General features: G+C 51.4%; 1 pseudogene; it reads left to right on the forward strand.

The window, feature by feature from the left end:
• The window catches only part of LOC129737384 (hydrocephalus-inducing protein homolog), a 68,146-nt pseudogene that overhangs the window by 23,103 nt on the left and 25,150 nt on the right, over positions 1-19,893 (forward strand).

Genomic DNA, 19,893 nt, shown 5'->3' on the forward strand with positions numbered 1-19,893 from the left:
GCTAAGAGCAAAACAGCAGTTTAAGGTGTTGGGAGGCGTTTCCCTCGCTTGGCTGTGTATCAGTACTGACTTGCTCGCAGGCAGCAGTCGTTCTCAATGGATCACACCCTTCTTAGGGTGACTTACGCAGGATCAGGTGAACATTGCTTAAATTTCTGCTGAAGCTGGGTCAGATCTGTCCCTAGCATTGCTTAAGCAAGCATGGAGCTCTTCCATGTGAACAAGTCACAATTTTTCCCTTAGCGTATGATTTGGTTGATTTAAATTGTGTGTCTTTTGGGCTGGTTAGGAGCACAGGTACTGTCCCCTGGATAGACTGTGTGTGTGGTGGCGGTTCTGTTGCTACAAATTTATGGATGAGTGTGGAGAAAATGTTTGCTGCTATGAGCGTAATGATTTACAATGAAAACTTGTCCTTCAGTGCTTTACATGCCTAAACTCCTCCTTTTCGCCTGTGTACGTGTGTCTGGGTGTGAAAAATCCCAGCTCGTACTGAAATGAGGGTGACTTGGGATGTTCTGGGCTCCAGCATATCCCTGTCCAGCACCTTAACATCAGATTATGGTACTTGAAAGGGTTTCTGAAACCTGCGTGCGAAGCACTCGTACAGCTTTGGAAAAGGTTTCAATACCACTGAAAGTCCTGTCGGTCACTTGGCCTTTCCCAGATGACGTTCAGCCCACCCTGTGTGGACCGTGTGGATGTGGGAAAATAAGTTTATGGAGGTAAGTCCTAGTCTCAACCAATCCAGTATTCATAAAGTTTCGATATTCTTTCAGCTGTCAAGTCCTGCTCAAGTGAGATGATGCCCAAGCTGCTTGCCCTGAGTGCTGCTGATTGTACACCAAACCCAGTCTGCTGCAGTAACAACATTTATTGCAGCCTGGCAGCGTAGCACCAGCTTGGTGTGGGAAGGTGAGCTTTGCTCAGGGACACGTGGCTGAGGAGATGCATGACGGGTTCCCAGAGGTGTGCCAGAGGTGCAAAGCAAATCCACCAGTCCAATGCCATCCAAAACAATAACGTCTACGGCAGGTGCTCCATGCAGGTGAAGAAGGCTGCCAGAGACAGGAGGTGCCGGCGAGATGCTTGGAGTTGTGGAAGGAGAATTGCTTCTCTACTCAGAGCTCCCTAAATGCTGACTCACATTAGGCTCCTGTCTCCAACGAGTACTAGTATAGTATGATGGGTGGTCTTCAAGGTGTAGGACCAGATCCTGTGCCTGTATGTGGGTGCCTCCAGTGCCCACTGGCCCTTGTGGCAAGGCGCTACAACACGCTTCTAGCCCAGGGGATCTGTGGTGCGGTATTGAAATTCCTCTGTGCAGTTTTTCCCCATCGGTTGCTGCATCCCTTGGCATCTCTTTGTCAGCACAGAAAACTTCAGTAATTAGCAAAGCACCACAGAGCTTGTGCGTGGCTGACGGACGCTATGTATTGAGATGCTTTTATTGCTGTCAGTAATAAAAGTAGTGATGCGGATGGCTCTCTTTCAGTAGCTCTGTGAGTCTAATGCAGAAGCAAAAGCCTGGGGCAGGATCTCACCCTCTTTGAGGGGGGAGATCAGAACCCATACCCATAGGAGTATTTTAGGAGACAGCACACCCAAGAGGAGGCAGCCCTCAAGCAGAACTGCCTATTCCATTACTCTTCTGTCTCCCCTTGGTTCAGAGCCCCAAAAAGCGGTTTCCCCAGAAGAGAGGTAACATGTGTGGCTCAGGAGTAGTTCTCGGTGGTTTTAGTCCTGCTGGAAGCCTCCAGCCTTGTGCTAAAAGCCTGCTGAGGAACCGTCTAGGTGTTTGGCAGATGAATACCCTGTTTTCCCTCAACTTCCCACACAGCTTGCAGGAGGGCTGACAGCTGCTGAGCAGGAGCTGTGCTAAAGCAAATCTTGGCTTGTTTGCTGTGGATGGCAGACCCAGGCTCAGAGCATCCTTTGTGGTTCTGCACGCCCAGGGCACAGATGGGGGAGTTCAGCCTCGGCTCCTCAATTGCTTACTTCAAGGGCAGGTAGAAAGTGCGAGCAGGGTCTGATTCTGGCTCCGTGGTTGTTAATCAGAGTGAGTTTTCCTGCGCTGGCTCAGTTCCTGTCCCCGTAGGAAGTGGGTGAAGTCATGTCTCCCCTCCTGAGCCCTGGGCAGCAAAACTTGCTCTGTGCCAGATTCAGGTTATTCCTATATGGCAGGAGAGAGCAGCTAAACAGACTTCTTCAGTGCAGCACGCTGGGAGCTGGAGACAATGTGGAGCAGAGCTTGCCTTGCCCTGGGTCAGGGAGGGGTCTGGCTGCCTTGTTCCCCCGCCGCTGAGCTTTGCTGCCTGGCCCTGGAAGCAGGGGGTCCCCAGCACCGTTTCCTCCCCATTGCTGCTTGCTAGGCGTGGGGCAAATGCCAGCAGCCTCGTAGAATCATAGAATGATGGAGGTTGGAAAAGACCTTGAAGATGACCAAGTCCAACTTAACCCCGGATTGCCAAGCCCACCACTAAACTGTGTCCCGAAGCACCACATCTGTGTGTTTGTCAAACGCGTCAGGGGTGGTGATTCCAGCCTGCAGCGTGGAGAAGCAAGCCCTGCCGGAGCCGTCTCCTCCCTGGCAGGCTCCCGCCAGCCCCCCAGTCCCGAAGGCTGGCCAGCAGCTGCTGCTTAGGCTGCCCGCACGCGGGGGGCTGCTGCAGGGGGGTTTGGTACTGAGCACTGGAGAGCTACTGGGATGTGTGGTTTGGGTTGGTCAGTAAGCGTGATGAGCTGGCCTCAGATCTTCCCCTTCCTCTAAGCCAGCACCGACACTTGCACGATAGACAAGATCTCCTTAGGGCAACGTAAGCATAAAAAATAATAACAAAAGAATTTCTTGGGTAGATCTGGAAGAACTGGCTGGGGATCACTGTATTTAGTGCGGCAGCAATGCTCAGGGTGGCAGGGGATGTCAGAAGAGGATCTGGGTCTTCTGTCCTACACAGGACGGCCTGAGCCACTGCCCTGAGGTGCCTCTGCCCTTCTCAGTCTAACCACAGGCAGCTTCTCTGTGCTGCAGCAGCCTCTGGAGCTGTGAGTGATAACCGCCAGCTTGAGAAAGCACCGAGGTTTCATCACAAATGGGGGAAAATGAGGCATGAGATCACAGGAAAAATCAAGGCATATGAAACACGATTAATTAGGGAGCTGATGTGGAGCTCTTCAGTCACCTGTGGCACGACAGAGAGTTTGGTGTGGTGTGTTAGAGCCATTTGGGTTTGGTGAAGATGACGGTAACTACAGAACCGGGTGTGCTCGGCTGGCAGCAGGGCAAGCACAGCCTGTGCATCTCGGCCGCGGTGGGAAACTGTGGTAGGGGCTGCATCGCGTTGCAAATGGGCCGAGGGGAATTGTCAGGGGCGTTGCTGACTGCTCAGCTCCTGCACAGATCAGCATGGGGTTCCCAGCCGGGAATGTCGGTGTGTTGGGGTGCTGAATCCCTTTCTTCAGCTGAAATTGATGCTGGGCTTAGCTGAATCAGCTTACGTTGGTAAATGAGGCCACCTCTGCAAGGGCTTGGCGGTGTGTTAGTGGCCACTGTACACACGCAGGAAGCTCATTAAATCCCAGCCCTACGTGTTTATTGATGTTTGAGGCTGAACACCTGTGGGCATCTCAGCTACTCGCAAGAGTAAAACATTACCTTGCTGTGATATTAGTCTGTGGTTTTGTGTAGACTTTGGAGAAGACAACCACCTCTGCATGCCTCTCTTCTCTTTTCTTTAAGAACCCCCTTTCTACCGAAGGTCCTGTCATCTTGCCAGGCTGGCACTGCCATCAGTAGCTTCCAGGAACTTGTTTGAAAACAAAATGAAAATCCTATTGGCTTAGCCTCTAGATCAAGCCTTTGTCTTTTCTCTCTGGAAACCCACGGATGGATGTGGATAGGCAGCAGGGTTTAGCTGAAGTTCAGCCCTTGCTGTGTTGCGTTTCACGTTCCTGAGATCACTCAGATTGCTGAGCCCTTGCGGTTTGTACTGACTCCAGCCAGAGCAGAGGAGGCTCAGGACTTGCCAAAAGTCTCAGTTTTGGCTGTTTTGTTCATCCCCAGAAGCAGACTTCCATGTGACGCCGCCTATCCCGTTCTTAGCCTGTGAAGGATTTCTGGAGAATGTAGTTTTCATCTCTTTGCAGGGCATCCTGGAGTGCAGCTTGTCTCTTCTATCATCAATGGAAATCACTAGTATGTTCTTAGGTGCCATGAACCCTGGATGCGTTTCGGGGCAGAACTGACCATTCATTAGTCTCCTTTCCTGGTGGATCAATCAGCGTTTGCTGAGAAGCAGAAGAGTAGCTTGAAGGGTGATTGATATATGAAGTGGCGTATTAAGCATGTCTTTGCCAGGCAATCAGAAGGAAGGTTCCTGCCCTGTCTTTCCCCGTGGGCCAAAAGCAGTGTTTCAGTGATCAGCAACCCCAGCGTATCATGGCTGTAGTACCAATAATGATTATATATAGCCCACGGCATCCTGGATATGCGGCAGCGCTGTCTTGTGTTATCCAACAGTTTCATTGTCCTTTCAGTCCATTCTGCGAGGCTCCTTCACACTGGGCAGCACAAAGGCTCTGTGCTGGCTCCCAGATATTCCTGCGCTGGAGTATTTCATCCCGTAAGAAAGCCAACAGCCCTTCCTAAGCACAGTGTGGAGGAGGTAATGGGGAATCCTTTGGGTGCTCCATTACAGGAGGATGCACAGCAAGGAGCCTGGTGGAAAGCAAGGTGACTCCTAAGTGCAGGAGAGCCGTCTGAAGAGCCTGCGACCTGTCCCGTAGACGCTGTGGCTGGTCATTGCTCTCCATCTGCCTTTTCCTGCCCATCTGTTGTCTCACGGTGGCTTGCAGTGCTCTGGGGTAGCAGATCCTTTCCTTGCGATGGGCTGCATGGGCTCAGAGGGGGCTTTGCTGGGGGCTTTAGCTGTTGACAGCATCAGCTGTGGCAGCAGTGATGATTAGGGTGCCCTGAGCTTTGTTGTAGCCTGGGCAATGGTCCTGTAGAAACCCCTGTGCTGGCAGCAGTTATTTAATGGTGAGGTTTATAAACAAGCTGCTCCTAGGGCTGGAGTAACTAGCACGATGGTTTTAATGATGTCTGAAGGTAGCTCATGAGCACTGCCTCCGAGAAGCACTTAAAAATGACTGTCGCTGCCCTGTGTTTTGCTCTAGTGCTGGAAATACGAGCGTGGGGACTGACAGGTGGCCTTTGTCAGAGACCCAGCACACTTTGTAGGTGATGCCATTAGCTTCCTGACAGCAAAACAGCTCAGAGCAGCGCTCCTGGCTCTGACCGAGGTAGCTCTGTGGGAGGTGCAGCCAAAAGCATATGGTGGGGAGGGCTGGATCCAGCCGCAGGGGACTCCTCTCGCTTTCCAGAGATCGTTAGCCTGGTGAAGTGACTCCCTTCTCCGGTGGTGAAGTGGTACCAGCAGACCTTTGCATGCTGTTTGAAAAACCAGAATATGCTGGTGATGGTGAGGCAGTTGGGTATCGTGATAGTAGCAGGAGCAAAAGAACTGCTCAAAGGGTCGATGTGGAGGTACAATGACACTTCTGAGTGAAGAGCTCGGCTTTCGTTGCTTGCTTGTATTTTCAGTGAAAAAGCAGCAGGACCTGTCTCTTTTAGAAGAGGTGAGAGCCAGGCATAGTTTTCTGACAAACTGGGCAAATTAACTTAAACTTGCTTTCCCTGTTACCCAAATATTCTGAACCTGACTGTCATGCACTCCTAGAAAGGTTTAAAATCCAAATTCAGCGAGGAGGGAGTTACAGGGATAGAGGGAGAATATTACGGTGAGGACGAAAGGCAGCAGAGTGCTGTTTTGTTTCTCTTCAGTCTAATCCATCTGGCTACCAGCTTCCTAATATTTAGAGCAGTAATCGATGGAGGAAGGTACTGGCTGTTGAATGCTGGGAACGCATTCTTCATAAAACCTGAAATTTGTTTTGAAATCTTGTTCAAGGGTTTGCTTAATATTCGGAAAGATATTTTAGCTCTTCTGTAAGTTCCCTCTCCTCCTGCACAACAGGCCCCCCAGAGGACGACCCAGTGCTGGGTTTCTTACTTTCAGATAGTTAAAAGTTACCATGATGTGCTAAGATACCGGTGGCCATAGCCATGCAGATGGATGCTGGAATAAAACACGGTGGTGTTCCCGCTGTCTCAGAGAGCATCGCTCAGGAGTGCACAGCCCAAAGCACCTGCTCTACTGCTGTGTAAGAAGCCTCTCTTTTAATTTCAAGTTCAGGTGTTGCTTTGTTCAGGTTGCAGAGTGAGCTGTGTCCTGCTGTCTCTGGGAAATACGTCAAAAGCGTGTAAGAATGAGAGAGCTGACAGCCTGTAATAAGATCATCGTGTTGTGTAAGTAACAATAGGGCAGGTACGTCTGGATTCAGTAAATGTGCTTTCATGGCAGCAAAGCGTCCCAAAGCACAGACCCACGGACATTACCCCATCAGGTGAAATACCTAGGGCTACATTGCTGGTACAGTACAGAGATTGTTTTGTTGTTGTTTTTTTCTTTTCCTCCAGACTTATATATTAAACCATCAAGAGTCTTAAATAAATGTCACATCTAATTTGGCACCCAGGCCGTGAAGCCTGCAGCTGCCCTGGGCCAACCCTGACAGCTCTGCTCTGTGTCAGTTTATCTGCCTGGCAGAAAGACCTGCTGCTCCCTCCTGACTCGCTGGCGTCTGCACGCTCTCGTCTGTACCGGGAGGTTTGTGGGTTTACACAGTCAGCACGATGCCAGATCCTTCTCTCTGTGGTAGAAGGTGCTCCGGCAAAGCCCTCCAGCCTTCAGAAGCGTCCTCGGTGCCTGCAGCCGGGAGTGTAAGTGCTCTCCAGGAGAGCAGCAGTAGGGGATGCTTAGCAAAGCGTGTAGAAGCAGGCAGTGCATATGCTTTCTCCCTCGTGGGCCTTGGAGGCAGCATTTTTCTGTGCTGGAGGCTTTATTCACGTCTTTGTTTAATCGCTTCTGATGGTTTTACCTTCCAAGCCTTTGTCCAGTTGCTTTGTGGATTTATAGCGATGAGCGCCTGTAGGCACCTATGGCAGTACGTTCCAAAGGAAGGAATATTCCTTGGAAAAGTACTAGTACTACTTTTCTCTCATTTTGACTAATACCATTTCAGGCCCTCAGGTTCCTGTTTTACAACAAATTGTGACAACTTTTTCCTCGTTCACTTTTTCCCAGGCCATTCATACTTCTACAAACCTACCTATCTCCTGTGTGGTTTCTAGGTTGAGGAATCCTGTTCAGTCTTCGTATAGAAGCTGCTCTGTACTTCGGAGAAGGGCAGAAAGAACGATTAAATTTCAAAGGCTTCAGTCTGGTTTTTAAGATCAGAACTATACCCATTATTTCAAGACCCACCTGGCCATGGGTTTAGACAGGGAGATCATGATAGTTTTCGTGGAGTTCATTTTGCAGTAGTTTGTTGTCTCGTAGAGCATTTTTCATGTCATGTTTCCATGAACCGGAGTTGTGCATGCTCAAAGCACTGTGCATGTCTCCCATTTCTTGGGTCCTGCTTCCTCTGCTTGCCAACGTACGCCGAGGATTCAGCGGAGGGGGGAGGCAGTGCTTATAAAGCACACCTGCCTCTGTAACGCTTCTGAACCTCAGTTATTTTTCTACGCTAAGTTGTCCGTTCCAGAAAGCAGGCTGTCCAGTCATTGGAGACGTCGCTGTTTCTCTCGCAACATAACTCATCTCTGGCCACGAATCCCTCCCACTCCTCCTGGGCTCCCTTAAGAGCAGAGAAGTTGAGGTTATACAGGCACGAAGGCCGAACTCTCCATGTGTGGAGGTGAGGGAATGGCTGCAGAGATCTGTTTAAAGGGTGATTCATTCCCAACCTCCCTCCAAGAGAGGGGCTCTCTTTCTCCTGGCACGGCTGTGAGTCGCCGCATTGTGTCTGCCTTAGGGTTTAAGGAGTCCGTGTAGGACACCGCCAGCTCTCCCCCATGCTGTTGCGTGGCTGCCTTGGAAAGGCAGGTCCATCCCCTGGCTGCCTTGCTGTAACCCGTGCAGCGAGGAGAAGGCTCTGCCTCGGCAGGGGGATGCTCTCCAGGGATGGCCGGGTCGCTGCCCTTCTCAGCTGGGGCTGGCTCTGAGGCTTTAAACACGCTCCACAGAAGTGCCATTTCGACGGAGAATGTCTCGTGTTTGTGGTTTGCTTCTCACCTGGAAACCCTCACCTGCAACAGGCAGAGTAGGCTCGGTGCTCAAGTTTGAGATGGTTGACTCCCAGGAGTTGCTTGGTTGGGAAGAATGAAGGTTTGGAAGCTCTGGCAGTGAGGGACGCTTTGGTGGGGGTCTCTTCTGGAGGGTGAAGTGCTGGCGGGTGCTCCAGCAAGACTCCAGGCATTAATCGGCTGCTGTGTGCAGCCAGGGGCTCTCTCCTCTTCGGTCTGAGGTGGAAAGCAAAGGTGTGCTCGCTCGGGTTGTGGGACAGTTTGGGCATACTCGGTGCAGACTTGCACGCTCAGGCACAGGCACCGACAGGCTCCAGGCAGAAGAAATGGGCTTGCAGGGCTGTGATGGGCAGGTTGGCGTGGGCCGTGCCCCACCAGTCTCATTCCGACCTGTCTGCACAGACACACAGCAAGTGAGGGTGCTGCTGCTCCAACACAGTGAAGTTCTCATCTGCGTCCCATCCTGCCGTGGGCTGTCACTTTGCTTGCCTCCCTCTTCTGCCTGCATGCCCCAGGCACCTTGGCTTGTTGGCAACAAGGGATCAGGAGAGACACAACCCCGGTGGCGTGCTTGCAGGAGACTCTGGGCGAGCCGTGACCGAGGTGGGACTCCTGAGAGTCACCTGAACGACTCAGATGCAGAATTCCCTGGGACCCGAGTGGGATGGCAACCCAAAGGCCACCTGGGCACATCTGAAAAAGTCCCCCTGTAGACAGGGTCACCTTGGGGATAAATCTTCACAAGCCCACCCAGAAATAAGGTGCTTAAGGTGGTGTCCAGGACATCCTCGTGCTGTACACATGCAGCTATCAGGCTGTGATAAAGGTATTGATCTGTGGAACTGCTAATACAGCTAAAGGCTGTGACACTTCTGTTCCCTGTGGCTTCCTCTGTTCCTTGTACTCCCATCAGCAAGGGCGATGAGCAAAGTCTCGCTTTTGCTTTGTTCCAGGTGAAGATATTCACACAAGCCTTCATGGAGCCGCTGAAGATGTCAACATCAGGCTAGACAGGAACTCCTTGACAGCTGGGAAGACCTACATCACGCTGTCAAACCACAGATCCGTGGTCATCCACAATCGGAGTAGAGTCATAGCCCACTCCAGTGGAAGGCTTTTGTTAGTCAAGAAGGGGAGGATCAGGAGAACCTGAGGTTCGTTGGGAAGATTCATTTCAGTAAGACAGGCTGCCCAAGGGTAAAACTAACGTACGGCCTCAGAGGGATGTTGGTGCTTTTTTGAATGGCGTAGGACAAGTAAACCATCCACGACACCAGGGTGTCCCCCCCTGGGCTTCAGGGTAATGGAGCTCAGTGCTTCCCATTCCGGTTCCATCCATGTTCCAGCTCATGTTTTGGGGAGGAAAGGTTGCATTTCCTTGGAGAGCAAATTCCCATCTGTGGGAGCCCTAAGTCCGTGAGGCCAGGTCCCTGGGCTCGCAGAGGGTCTGTGAGGCTGAGGAAGGTGTCGGCACTCCTTACCTGGGACTGCGTTGAGCGGTAGCACCTAACAGCTGCAGGCAGCGTACCTGCTGTGATATTCACTGCAGTTTCTTCCCCTCCAGCTTTGATAAGATGGCAACCTTCTTCAGCCTTCTTGTCCAGTAGTGCACAGGGCAGGGTGCTTTGCTGGCCCCGAACGTTGAGGCCATCCGGCTGTAGGATGCTGAATTGCCTTGCGCTGTCCCGGCTTCCAGCACAGCGAGGTATCCCTGCCCCTTCTCCGGGGCTCGGAGATGTCGGAGGTGGAGGGTTCTGCGGGGAAGGCAGGGCAGCACAGGACTTGGAAGTGCCTTTGGGCGTCAGCACCTGTGTCTTCGTGGTGCTGAGAGGTGGGGCAGGCTCTCCACAGGGTGTCTCTGAAGCTTTGAAATTCCGTTTGGGGCAGCAGGGAAACACTTCTAGCCCAAGGGGATGCACTGGAAAAGACACTTAGAAGCTGGGGTGATTTAGGGAGTCCTTGTGTGCCTTCTCAGAGTTGAATGGCTGTAGGTGTATAGGAGTTAGTCTGAACCCAGAGCTGGTCAGGAAACTGCCTTCAGCTGGAGAACTTTTTGAGGGCTTCTGAGCAAATAAAGTTCAGTGTAATTAGGTCAGAAATGCCTTGAAGGCCAAAACTAGTTTTCCACTCTTCTCTGTTTTTAATTGCGCAGTGTGTGACTTCTGTGCAAGATCAGTGTGTTAACAGAAAAAGTCTCATGACCTTCTCTTAGTACGTCCCTGCGCCATTCTTTTAGCATCTCTTCCCACCTGCCTATCTCAGATGGGACCCTGAGTGATCCTCTCTCCCCTCAGAAGCAACCAGGTTTCCCCACAGTTAACTTCAACCCATTTTTTTCCAATGGCACTTGATCTTATGCCAGCTCGTGTTCTGTACTCTGAGCAGAGTGCTTTGTTCTTCCTTACTTGCAGTCTTAGGGGTGGTCATAGCTCCGAGGCCTCTGTGCTGCTGTAGCAGAAGCTTTTGAGATGTCAGAGCAGAGAGGACCTTTCCAATGGGAGGAGGCAGTTCAGCACCCTGCGCTTGGCTGTCACCCCAAAAGACCTGGATCATCACAAGGTCTACCCAGGGGTTTGCTCTGTCTCCCTCCTGCAGGACTTTCTGGGATTCAACAATGGAATTATTGTCTGTTGATGAAGGCTTAGTTGAGGGTTGCTCATCTCGGTGCCTGGAAGCCCCCCTCATGCACAGCGCTGTAGGTCAGCCGTGGAAAAACATTTCTCATGACACTCCACAGGGAGCAAGCCAAAGAAAGTATTTTTGGCACTGGTGACAGCATTTGCCCGAGGCTCTGTCTGCGTGCTGCTAGTAATGTCCATGGCTGTGTTTCCTTTCTAAATGCATTGGAATTTAGCTGGGTGGTGATTGCGGTCCTGTTTATACCACGTTGCCCTGATGTGCTGTGTATGGAGCCTTCCCCTCATCCCCCTCGAGTAGTCACCTGCTGGTCCTTGGTGGCCAGGGGACTGGAGCGTGAAGGGGGCACATCCACGTGCCAGCTGGGAAGCAAGTGCTCTGCAGCAGTGCTCCCTTCTCACCTCTCGGTTGCGAGCTTTATACACTGGAATGATTGCTGCTACAACTACCGAGTGAGGGAGAGGTGACCTGTGTCAAAGCTCTGTGGAGAAGGCCAAAAAGAGAAAAATGTTGAAGTGGTTCAAGGCTGGATGTAAGGGTTTGCATTCAGAGATGCTGGTCCTGCCTTCGTTATTGGGTGATGCTAGGCAAAGTCCCTTCACCTCTTGGGGCCTCTGTCTTCATGCATATAAACCCATTAATTTCACTGAAGTGATGCAATGCCTGAAAGTCCGTGAGTTGGCTTTTCAAATGCTCTGGGATCCTCTGCTGGATGGCAGTGTAGGCAGTGGAGCAGATCTAGTTTGCTTATCCCTGCCAGTCCAAAAGGGAAGGTAAAAAAGAGTGATGCTGGTAACCTGCAGCTGAATCCCAGCTGCTCTCCCCTTGCCAGCGAAGCACTGCAGTGTGTGCTCCTTCATCTTCATCCATCTCCCCGAGCACCTCTACGGGAGGAAAAGCCATCTGAGGGTGTTGGTGGGTTGTCCATTAGTCGTGGCAGTAGCTTTGAGCCAGGAGGCTCTCCTGAGGGCTGCTAGCTTTCAAAAACCTCCTCTTAGCTCGTGAGTGTGGCGTAAAACTACCTGCCATGCCAGCGAACAAGTGATAACCTGATCTGCTTGGGACCCCGTGGCTTGGGGTCAGCCCCTTGCTGAGCTGCTCCTGCTGTTCCTCCCCCAGTGCGTGGCTGCTCCTGCGCTTACGCGACAGTCTCTGCAAATATCTTGTTTATTAAATGATCTGCTTGGTTTGTGTCTCCCCATGGCTGCAGGTGCTGTCTCAGGCTGCAGAAGCAGGAGGAGAATGAGAGGGATTCTTTTCTCAAGCAGCGTGCAATGGACCCCGTGCTCCAAGAACGCCTTTCCCTTCTCTCCCGTGCCTTCCAGAACCAGAGGGCAAAGGTGCGAGAAGACTCTATGCTTTTCTCCAGTGATATTTTTGCCATTGAGCCGGTGGTAAGTGATAGCTGAGAACCTCTCTTCCTCCTCCTCCTCCTCCCTGAATGAGGTCACTCGGCAGATACCCGCGTCAGCGTCTTGATGTGCCGAGAGGGAAGACATGAGGTTTCTAGTGAGGCTGGGAGAGGTTGTTGCAAAAAGCGTTTCTAAACAGTGAGGTCCTGGCAGGCGGCGAGAGCCTGCCTAAAGCTGAGCTCTGCTGCAAGGGCTGTAAATTAAGGGCACTTCGTAAGTGTCCTTACAGTGTTCAGGGGTACTGATTATTATATATAAGGGCAGGCCTTACACGTAGCGTGTGGGGATTAACCATGGGCATTAGTTCACCTGTTGAAGAATGAAAAGGTCCTCTATGGAAAGGAGGCCAAGTTCAGCCCGTTTAATCACGGAAAGACCAATCCCTTCATATAATCTGGATTTATACCATGCGTGACTCTCCCTCCCAGCATCGTCTGTGAGCCTGCACGCAAGGCTGGCAGCTTTAAACGAACTTTTTGAGTTTCATTGCAGACTTGGAGAAAACTTTTTGCTTTTGTGTTTGCGCAATCAAAACCTCATGTCCTTCAACGAAACAGAGCCCTGACTCTGAGTATTTGCGTGGTCTGAGATGAAGAATGCCTGCTGCCTGAGCAATGCAAAATCCCTTCTCATCCTGTTGCAAACGCTAGAATAATCCGAGCCTCTTCTTTCTTTTATAGTAGGTGAAACTATTATTTTTTTTTTTTTAAGGAAGGGGATCTTGTTCTCTTCTTGGTTACTCCTATAGCCCGAATGAGGCTGAGAGCCCCCCATGTGAGCACAGCTGCAGTTTCACACCACTGCAGCTGAGAGCAGCATGATGGGACCAAGAGCCTGTGTCAGAGCAGCGGGGGTATTGCAGAGAGCGGGAGCCGATCGCCTGAGCTGTGCCAGCTGGTTTTGGAGCATGTCGCAGGGCTCCTGCTTCATTACAACTGGGCTAGGTCTCCATAACGAGCTTAACCTGCTCTTGGGCTCCTGAAGTGCATTAGGGTGAGGTCCAGCAGCCTGGCTGCCCGCTGAGTCCTGGTGCTCCGTGTAGCGCTGTACAGACCCAGAGTGTAGCCTGGCCTCAAGTCTCGAGTGGAAACCTTTCCTGAATGGCTGTGTTGATGTTACAGTTGGCTTAGGACTGGGTGTAAGTGGGATACTACAGGAGTCGTTCCCCTCCTGGCTGGTTCAGCATTATCAGTCTTTAGATTTCCATTAATTCCATGATTTATGGACCAATGGGTTTCACATTCATAGTTTTGCTGATGTCTGTCTTCCCCCCTGGCGTACGGGTGTCTTCACATCAAATGTTAGTCTTTTTTCCTATCAAATGTAAAATCTAAAAATCCACTGCTGCTGACTTCCACAACCTTCTCCCCGGTGAGAGTCCCGTAACTTGTAGCGTGGACAGAGACCCTTCTTGCAGCGCCGTGTAAATCTGCTGGAGGGGCCCCACCAGAGCTGGGACCTTGCTGCCTCGGACCTTCTGGCCAAAAGCGGCGGCTGCTCTTCTCACCTATCACCTGTGGTGCCTGGGAGCACCCTATAGAAAGAATCAAACCCTTGGAACAAGTGGCTGGAGGTTTCCAGAGGTTAGGAGGCCGCTGGAGGGACGATAGCCTTGGAAAGGCTCTCTGGGCAGGGTGGCTTTGCAGGGTTTGTGCAGCAGCTTTGCTGTGTAAGCGGGCTGTTAGCTGCCAGGGGTTGCTCTCAGTGGAAGCTGCAGCAGGCTGTTTCAGCCTGTATAAGGTTAACTTGCTGATGAAAATAATAAGAGAAAAGAGGAGGAGCGGTTTTGCAGTCAGCCTGTGACCATGAACGTTTTGAGCAGCCGTCCAAGCCTGTGGGAAACAAGCTGTTCTGTAACTCTGACTTCCTGAGTGCATCTCAAAGTTGATTTATTTTTGCAAAGACACATGGTATGTCAGCAGGAGCATCTGTGGTAGAAGCCCAGGTGGCTCTCAAAGGACAAAGTCCTTGCTTTTTGCTGCACCTTCCCCACCACAGCTTAGCTGTAAGTCACAGTACAGACACGTGGGAGCTGACTCCTTGGAAATGGAAACCAGAGGAAAGGGAGGAAAAGGATTTGTAATCATTGCTCTTACCTTGACAAGTCATCACTGTCTTGTCATTGCCTGGTAGCGACTCCTCAGTGCCACGTGTCAGCTCTGAGCCGATGGAGGTGGTCTTCAAGATGTGCAGGTTACGCAAGTGCTACTGCTGTTGGTGCAGAGGTTGGGCCAGGAGATAACAGCTATATTTGTTCCTGCAAACGTCCACCTCAGCTGAGGTGCCCAGCTGGTCCCCATCCAAATGAGAGGGGACTGCAGAGCACTTTGGTTTTTGGCAGAAGGCGCCATCTCCAGTGGGAGCTATGGTCCATCCCTCCGCTCGCTGTGGGTTCGGTTATTGATGGGAAGGGGCAGATACTGGCTTTGGCGCTGCCTTTTCCCTGAGTGCCCTGAACTAACAGGATGCACTTTGGGGAGTCACTTCAGTACTTGTGTTGCCAGCTCTGCCTTTGGGGGTTTTGGTGTGCTTTGAGCAGTGATTTCCTTTCCATGGATCACCTTCTCCCTCCACCAAACAAAGCAGGCCGACAGTTGGTGGTGCCCCACTTTCCAAGACCAGCTTTTTCCTTTTCAGGCTGGTGGAGGTTGAGGAGATTCGCATTATTTAGGGGCTGAGGGAGGGGAAATAGGATCTGCATCTATTTATGGTTGGTCTCCTTATTGAGGTCACTTCTGTAGCGGTGAGTCATGGTGTGCCGTCCCCTCGGGTATCACGTCGGCATATGCTGTAGCAAAGCCAGGGCACAACAGCAGGAGTTTTTGTGCTGGATCATCATACATCCACCGTCTGTATTTTATGCCACCTGCCAGCTGCAGCCTGCCTGAGGCTGACATTAAGCCAGAAGTGTTGCAGTATCGTGTTCACAGCACTGCATAGTTGCATTTCTGTCCTGGCAAGCATCCACGGTAGTTTTCCATGATCTGACTCCACTGCCATCTTACGGAGAATATGCTAGCCGCGGCAGACCGCTGGCTCCTGCCGTGTCCTAGGGCTGGTACGCCTATGTAGCAGTAGCCCGCAAGGGTGAGTAGTGAAGTGTATCCTTTTAACCAGCAATTCTTTCTTCCCCGTGGGGTAGCAGGAATGTGAGGAACCTTTCCAACAGCCTATTTTCATTTCCCAGGAGAAATAGGTCACAATATTTTCCAGTTTTATGGTCTGACATACAGCAGTAATGAAGGGAGAAATGACAAAGGTTTCCCAAAACAGTCATGTCCTTCACAATTTTTTTTTAGCCACAGAATAGTAGAATAATGTGTAACTGATGATTTCTTCTTGCCCTCTCCCTTTGAGTCAAACAGTCTGGCGTGCAGCTTCACTGACAATACAGGGAAGCTGATTGTGGCCGTACTGCCTGAAGTTTCTGTCCGAATACGTTGAATCCTGGAGAATGGTGATTTCATGTCAGAAGCTCAAGAGGTTTGAGTCTGTTAACTGCTGCTGCAGGTTTTCTTGGGAGTGAGGATATGAGTGCAAGGCTCCATCAATAATGCTGCGTTAGGATTGTTGCAGAGAGCTGTGCGGGTGCATATGAACGGATGGGTTGTGTTGCTCGTCTGTAGGCTTGTCTCCTCTGATGCCTTAGAGCAGTCTCATCTGACTGTGCCTTGGGATCCAGCAGCACCCTGGATGTAGGGAGATATGTCCCTTACCAGGATCTTACTGCACCACTGACTGGCTTCCTGGAGCATGGCAGGACATCTGGTGAGTTATACAGCGTACAGAGAGATGCCAGCAACACTGCAGCGATCACCGTGGTCTCGGTGGTGTTGGGCAAATCATCCCGCTGGGGCCTCGGCCGCTGGGAATAACACCTGCAGGGACCCATCGCCACTCCCTCGCTGTTTGAAGATTTACGCTTGCAGGGTTCTCCCAGGTTCTTGCTGAAGCTGGATTTTTTTTGTGCAGCGGAAGTTCACCATTTTGGTGTTCGGTTTGGGTTATTTTGAGCCAGGATCACATTCTAGTGTCAGAGAAATGCCACGTGGGCACTGACCCAGCTCCGGTTCCGCTTCCGACAGCAGCGGTGATGCAGGAACGGGAGGAGGCCAGGACAACTAGGGCTTTGTGTCATGGGCAATGTCTCATACCCCCTGTGGAGACCTGCAGGCAGCTGGAGCAGATTGCAAAGCCCTGATATTCCTCTTCTGCCAGTTGTTGCCTGCAAGCAGAGGGAGGCTTGGACAGTGAGCCCTGGCCGGGGTAGCCAGCCCTGACGGGACCTTGCCTTTGTTTGTGAGCTGGTTTACAGATCTCTTCTGCAATGATGAAGGCAGGCATGGTTTTCTTTCTTTCTGTCTTTGTAACTAAGAATGGAAAAATCCATTTGACTTGCTAAATCTCTTCTGATCTGAGAAGACGTGTTCACATGGCTGTAGTGACACAGGGATATAAGGGAAGGTTTGGAGGGAAACCGTATCTTTTCTTTAGGTCAGCTGGCACTTCTGAAGAGATCCTTGATATGCCGAAGCCAGCCAGTTTAGTTCCTTTATTATAGCCCTAATTAAAAAAAAAAAAAAAAAAAAAGGCAAGCCTTTACCGGGTGCTAGTAAAGGTAAGGGACTTAATTTTTTTCACAGCTGCTTCCAAAGTCTTACACATTTTGTAAGTGTTGTTTGCTCCTTGCTCGTCATTGATGCTCTAAATAAAGGCTTACAGGGCTGTGGTTGAAAACAAGAAATGTAACGTTTGAAGGTAAATGGTTTGTTGTCTCCTGTCTTAGGAGGGAGATGTCTGGCCAAATTCTTCAGTTGAAATTTACGTGATCTTCAAACCCCGAGAAGCCAGAGTGTATCAACAGTCTGCTGCGACATCTCAGTACAGCTCCTTTCTCCTCCTCCTGCTACCCACAGCAAAGGCGAGGCACAAATACTCTTCCAGCCCAGTTGGTTCCCACGGAATTCCTAGGAAGAGCCGGTGGTCAGCAGGGCAGTGCCAGCACCTTCCTGCTGTCCCTGTGGCTCCCAGCTGGTCTGTGCAGAGCCAGGGCTTAGCGCGCCTGGCTCCGACCGCTGATCCCAGAGCAGCCAAAGCAGCGAGCTTTCATACCATGCATTCGTTGTGCTGCAAGGTGTTTGTAAAGGCAGAGAGGTACACAGCAGAAGAGCTTTGGTGGACGAGCACTAAGCCCCTATAGACCTCCAGGATGAGCCTTTATTACGTGGATGCACCATCGGGCTCCTGAGGCGGTAGGAGCTGAGTGAAACGTGCTCCCTGCCCCTGGGTCACCTCCCGCTCTCCAGGCGCTGCCAGACCGTAGTGGCTGAGCCCTGCTGAGCGCAGGGTGTCTGTGAACGTGCCACACGTGTGCTGCTGTCCCTGCGTGGGAATCGTCACCTCGTGGCTCAAGTCTCTGCTTCATCTGGGTCGCGTGTTACAGGGCTCGCTGTCCTCAGCAGGGTGAGCACCCTCCCCAGAAGTCAGAGTGCGAGCAGCCTGCTAGACAAGCTTTATGCTCCTCCCGGCTGACAGAAGTGCTGTCAGGTCTTTTTCTGGGAGCGGTTATCACTGACCCACCGAGTTACGCCGCCTTTGCCCTTACAGAGGTGATGGCCTTGCTGTGCTGGCACGGGGCAGGGAATGCTTGCAGCAAGCTCCGTGGTTCAGGTTACCTTGTCCTTCCTCTCCGTCCGTGTGGTGCTGCTTGAGGTGTTTTTCAGGAGTGGGAGGTCCCTGTCAGATTTCCATCCAGGGAACGCTCTGGTTTTCCCCATCTAAGAGGAAGGAGGTGCGAGGCCCGTGGTCCCCAGCAGCCAGGCTCCCGTTCTGGAGGGTGCTGAGATCACTAACCCAGCTGCTTCGAGCCATTCCTTACTGCTCCAAGCTGACAGATACAAAGGCCATGAAACAGCTTTTTATTGATACGGTAATTGCGCAGGGTTTACTTGGCAAATGCCACCTACAGTAATTAACCAGGGCTCGTGTTAACAAACCGCCTTCCTGGCCGCCAGCTGCAGTTGTTAGAGCTGTGGAAGGAAAGGGTTGATTTAAAAAGCTGCTCCCAAGGGAATCCTGGCTCAGCGCTGTGCTCCTGGCCCTGGGATTTTTGCTGTGGTGGTGGGGCTGTCCATCACTTTGCTGCAGGGATCTCCAGGGGTTGTGCCTGGAGAGCTTTTGTTGTTGTTGTGGCAGAGAAATAGGAAAATTACTTACATGCAACCTGGGAGTTACAGGAAACAGAGCTGGGCAAGCGATCGGTGTTTAGAAAGAGGAGCCTGCTCTGGAAAAACCCTCGTGGTCCCTCAGGAGATCTGAACTCTTCCATGGGCCCCTTGGGAGAGGACCTCAAGGAGGTCACCTACCCCCCATCCCTCACAAAACAGAGCTGAGCCGCTGTATCGTCAGGGTGGAGACTGTCCCAGGGTGCAAAAAGAGTTTAAAGAAGAAACCCGTGATCTTTAACTAGGGAGTCATTAATTTTGCTTCTTGACGACTCTGAGCAGTGTGACAGCCTTCCTCGTGCATTTGCATGCCAGTCACAGATCCCTTTGGAGGACGATTTGCAGACAGCGTGTGCCCCTTGCAGGGAATATTTAGTAGCTTTGCCCTAGTGCAGCACTGTGAAATTGCAGTTGGATCTCGAGCCCCACGGGGAAGTGGCTGGCCTCCATGTGTGTTTTTGCAGTTGCCTCCATAAATTGCTTAGCCGAACGCTTCTGGATCAGGTGATTTACAGAACTCATCAGCACTGTGCAACTTGCAAAGCCAGCGGTTAAGAAGTGGTTTGAAATTTGTTTTGTTTAAGCTCAAAATGAACTTTCTTAGTTATTCATGCAAATAAAGCCATGGCTCTTGAGTGCTGGAAGGAAGCACGTGGTGGGGGGGCTCAATCACCTAAAATTCTTTTTTTGTTGTTTTTTTCTGGATATGGAAATGTACTGGGTTACATCTGATTTCTTCCAAAACCCATTTCTAAGCCGCTTTTGCAGGGAGAAGCAAAATCCTAAGTGCTGATCACTCCTTCACTTGCCGTGTCCTACATCGTGTAAAACTGGATCTCTGTGTTGATGTGGTTGGTTGAGAATCACGTTCAAAACCAACCTCAAAACCTGGGGACGTTCCGTGGGCAAAAAAATGAGTGCCAGAAAGCAGCAGAAGTTAGGGACTTGGGAAACAGTTCTGTGCTGTTGGGCCACCCACACCCCTGTTTCTTTGAATGCCGAGTTGTAATCCCTCCATGATGTGCCAAGGTGTTAACCCGACTGAGATCTGAATTCTCACTCCACAGAACCAGGTGTGGCTTTGGGACTGAGGACAAGGAGGCTGCGGCCCCTCCATGCCCTGGTCCATGTGCTCTGGGACATGCTGTGGTGGGGGCATCACACGGTCCCAGCCCGGGGTACCCAGGCCTTGGCCAGCGGCTGGGTGCTCCTGGAAGCCCCAGCTGCTAGCGAGGAGCGGGACATACTCTCTTTTTTCTTTCTTTTTCTCTCGGCTGTCCTGAACGGTCTGTATTTTACTCTGCTCCTCCTCCTTTCAGGAGAGCACTCTCTGAGGTTCACCTGGAAGGAGAGAGCGTAAAACTCCCAGGGTTTCCTAAAGTTCCAGCATCAATGTAGGGGCAGAAGAAAG

The sequence above is a fragment of the Falco cherrug genome, chromosome 14, assembly GCF_023634085.1.
Source record: "Falco cherrug isolate bFalChe1 chromosome 14, bFalChe1.pri, whole genome shotgun sequence".
Taxonomy (NCBI): Eukaryota; Metazoa; Chordata; class Aves; order Falconiformes; family Falconidae; genus Falco; species Falco cherrug.